Source organism: Babylonia areolata, chromosome 21 (genome assembly GCF_041734735.1).
Source record: "Babylonia areolata isolate BAREFJ2019XMU chromosome 21, ASM4173473v1, whole genome shotgun sequence".
Lineage (NCBI taxonomy): Eukaryota > Metazoa > Mollusca > Gastropoda > Neogastropoda > Buccinidae > Babylonia > Babylonia areolata.
The window spans coordinates 3631528-3636310 of NC_134896.1; positions in this window are offsets into that span (position 1 = coordinate 3631528).

Below are 4783 nucleotides of genomic sequence, written 5' to 3' on the forward strand. Positions count from 1 at the left end.
ACATGGTACATTGCTGGGTGAAACAGCATTGAATTTTGGAGAATCGCTACTTTCCATATATTTTACAATATCATCTTAAAAAATATTAAATAAAGTTGGGCTTAGTGTATTGCCCTGTTGTACACCCTTCTGTACAGTTATTTCTGCGTTGAGACCTTCGTATGAATTTATTTGAATTTTGGAATTATCATACATGTCTTTAACTATATCAAAGCATTTTCCAGTTATGCCCATTCTTTTCAACTTTTGAAACAAGGCATCGTGCCAAACATTATCAAAGGCTTTTTCAAAATCCACAAAACAACCGTATAATCTACCATTTTTTTTACTTTTATTACTTCATTAATGATCTTTTTTAAATGAAGATTTGATCAGTTGTTCTGTAGTGTTTCCGAAATCCAGTGTGTTCCTTTGTTAGGCCTTCACCTTGTTCTAGGTACTCAGTTATTCGATTATTTAATATTGTGCAGAAAACTTTTCCCCAAGGTATTGGTTAAGGTTATTCCCCTATCATTATTTGGATCTCCTGGGTTTCCATTTTTATACAGTGGAATGATTAAACCATTTTTCCAACATTCTGGATATATACCTTGAGTGAAAATAATGTTAAACATTTTTGAATGATATGGATAGTTATTGGAAGACTTGTTTTGACCATTTCGTTTGTAATGCCGTCCAATCCTGGTGATTTTTTTTTGATTTTTTTTATTTATTTATTTTTTTTTATTGTTGATGCTTGCACGCTTTCTTGATTTCTGTTTGATATTGTTAAGTTCATATTTGAAAGCAGACTCATCTGTTTGACACTTTTTAAGTTCGTTTCTGATTTTTTGCCTTTGTTTTTCTTCTATATTCACATCTTTGCCAATGAGCTTTTCCAGCTGTGAAATCCATATGGATGTATTCAACTGATATTTGAGTGTGGCATTCTCGCCTGCAGTTTGTAAACTTTTTAATGTTTTCCAAGCGGTGTTCGGATCTTTATAAAGGACGTCACTGATTTTATTCGCAAGATCATTTGTGTACATTCTTTTCTTTCGTCTTAACAGTCTATTATAGATCTTACGTTTGGAAAAAAATATTTTTTTGCATAGGGATTTATTATATGGATGCCTATTTATGGCATTCAGTATTGATCTAAGATCTTTCCTGCGTTCATAACATTCACTATCAACCAATTTTTTAACGTTTTTTCCTTTTGCGCTTACGAACGTTTGTTTTCTTCCTAAGACTTACATTAGCCGCAAATTTCATCAATTGTGTAAAATCATTCATTGTATTGTTCAGTGCTAGTTTAGAAATACCGGTTTCATTTTCAATATACGTATCTAATCTTTGTTCTATTTGAACAAGGTGGTTTTTATCCATGGCATTTCGAAAGCCCTTAAATATTTCTCGTCTGAAAAGGCATCCCAAAAGTATCGGTGTGTGACGTCTTCAGCTTCAAACGTTTCTTTTCGTGACGTTTTAACTGATACCGAATTCCTTTCTGATTCTGTCGAAAATCCAGTTACGAAAAAAATTAATTCCATCGGACAGTGATCTGAAAAAGATTTATGGGGATGAACTTTCATATGTAAGATGTCTTTTTTCATAGTGTTAGGACAAATAATGTGTGTGTGTGTGTGTGTGCGTGCGTGTATGCGTAGTGACTGCGTGCATGCACACACACATGCACCTTTGCGAATAACATGCTGGTGAGCTTTGAATAATGTCGCTGTGAACAAAAGAAACAACAGTCTGTCTTCACGTATCCCCATGGCTGCCGTCACTCCGACACAGACCACACCCTATCCCAGTGGCCTTGTTAAAACAGTCCCCACCCAGTGGCCTTGTTAAAACAGTCCCCATCCAGTGGCCTTGCTCCAGTGGCCTTGTTAAAACAGTCCCCATCCAGTGGCCTTGCTCCAGTGGCCTTGTTAAAACAGTCCCCATCCAGTGGCCTTGTTAAAACAGTCCCCATCAAGTGGCCTTGCTCCAGTGGCCTTGCTAAAACAGTCCCCATCCAGTGGCCTTGCTAAAACAGTCCCCATCAAGTGGCCTTGCTCTAGTAGCCTTGCTAAAACAGTCCCCATCCAGTGGCCTTGCTAAAACAGTCCCCACCCAGTGGCCTTGTTAAAACAGTCCCCATCCAGTGGCCTTGCTAAAACAGTCCCCATCCAGTGGCCTTGTTAAAACAGTCCCCATCAAGTGGCCTTGTTAAAACAGTCCCCATCCAGTGGCCTTGTTAAAACAGTCCCCATCAAGTGGCCTTGCTAAAACAGTCCCCATCCAGTGGCCTTGCTAAAACAGTCCCCATCCAGTGGCCTTGTTAAAACAGTCCCCATCAAGTGGCCTTGCTAAAACAGTCCCCACCCAGTGGCCTTGTTAAAACAGTCCCCATCCAGTGGCCTTGCTAAAACAGTCCCCATCCAGTGGCCTTGCTAAAACAGTCCCCATCAAGTGGCCTTGCTCCAGTGGCCTTGCTAAAACAGTCCCCATCCAGTGGCCTTGCTAAAACAGTCCCCATCCAGTGGCCTTGTGTAGCCTTGCTAAAACAGTCCCCATCCAGTGGCCTTGTGTAGCCTTGCTAAAACAGTCCCCATCCAGTGACCTTGTGTAGCCTTGCTAAAACAGTCCCCATCCAGTGGCCTTGCTCCAGTGGCCTTGCTAAAACAGTCCCCATCCAGTGGCCTTGCTCCAGTGGCCTTGCTAAAACAGTCCCCATCAAGTGGCCTTGCTCCAGTGGCCTTGCTAAAACAGTCCCCATCAAGTGGCCTTGCTCCAGTGGCCTTGCTAAAACAGTCCCCATCCAGTGGCCTTGCTAAAACAGTCCCCATCCCCCAAGGAACTGCTGAGACAGGAAGACAGAGAATACAGACAGAACGATGGACTGACAACATTGCAGAGTGGACGGGAATCATTATCGTTGTTGTTGCTTTAGTCCAGCCGGCTGCACAGCATATCAGGACTGCCCAACTACACAAATGTCAAACCGCGTTAAACACAAAACTGTCACATGCAGAAAAAAAGCCATTAAGATAAACCTACAAAAAACGCCAGCCGCCGTGGCGAAGTGGTTTGCGTCGCGGACGGACGGCTGGGAGGACGCGGGTTCGAATCCCAGCGGAGGTGGGTTTTTCGGCCCGTGGCCGGCTCCTACCCAGAGTTGAGTGTGCTGTGGGCTTAAATGGGGAGACTGGGACCACACAGTCGAGTGTCATCCACTTCAAGGATGCATCTTTGGGTGTGTTGCTTTAATTACCTGACCAACACTGCAAGTGTCTGTATCTCTCGGGCCTGGTTAACGGCGGGATATCATTATGACAGGAAGTGTAGAGTACAGCCTTGTCACGCAGTCCCACACCAAAATGGACCTCCATAGCAACATTGTCATCGTCATCATCCTCCTCCTTCATCATCATCACTCAGTCTGGCTCCACGACTAAGCCATTATTGTAGTTAGTAGGGGCTTTAGTAGGTGGTGTCCTAAGTACGTTGAATCAGAACAGGCACCACTGAACACCACCGAAGTGACTCAGCAGCAGTACAGTGTCTCCACTGGTGTGTGGCCTCCTGGCGACCTAACATTGATGGTTCCCTGCAGACTGCCGACGCTGGAACTGTGACGGACGAACCCTGGTGTGGCCGTGTATGGAGGAATCTAAATGAGCGGCGTGGGAGTAATGCCACTGAAACAGTGCAGATGATGGGGCAGACAAAAAAACACACAAAAAAACAAAAACAAAAAAAAAACAGTTCATGAGACATAATCTTAACCATTTTAGCTCCTCATGGCAAATAAGATTAGGTCTAGCCATTCTGCTCGATTCATCATCCCCAGATTACAAAAAATCGTGAAAAAGTGAAGAAAACAATATTTCAAAGTCAAACTAAAAAATACATAAAATATAGGCAAATGACACTGCAGAATGGGCAGCTAGTGCCCATCCCAGTGTTTAGTATTTAACTACCTAATCGCCAGAGCAAAACAGCACTGATGGCACATCACAAACCGTGCAAAAGAGAAAAAAAGTGTCAAGGTTTGCTCGAAAAATGGGGGAAGTCAGAAAAAGGAGACAGCAGTGAAGGAAGAAAAAAGGCGGAAATAAAGAGAGCAGCAGAAAAGAGGAAATTTCTGTCAGGGAATTTTCCCAGAAGGTGGGGATGTTATTTATACTGAAAGATCCCCGGCATCCCCACGGGAGGAGTATGAGCGAGAGCAATAGTACTTGTTTCTCTGTTGTCAAATATTCATCACACAACACCTTTGCACACACTGGAAGATCAACACTTGACAACCTCTGAGCACCAGCACCAAACACACTCCTTTTATTTCTTTCTTCACCAGGCATTTTCTGTCTCTGTCACTTCTTTCTTGACTGACAGACTGACTTTTTTCTTTCTTTTTTTTTTTTTTAACTCTTTTTCAATTTTTTCACACTTGGGGTGTCACCTGCCATCTGTCTTTTCTCAAATATGAATGGACATGTTTCAAAACTGATTCTGTAAATCTCTCTTAACATGCACACAGAAACACAAAATTACATAACACACACACACACACAAACCCCACAACCTCAACAACACTGTGTCGAAGTGTGCAATCCCTGTTTGGCTACGAATGATGTAAACTGTGTAAAAGTGGTATAAACGTACAGCTGGTGGCTTTGTTGCTGGTCAGTTTTCATAGCTAAAGCAGCACTCTAATGGCCCGCCAAGCCTCATTCTGGCTCAACCAATCAGTTTGCATGTCTAAAGCAGCACTCTAACGGCCTACCAAGCCTCATTCTGGTTCAACCAA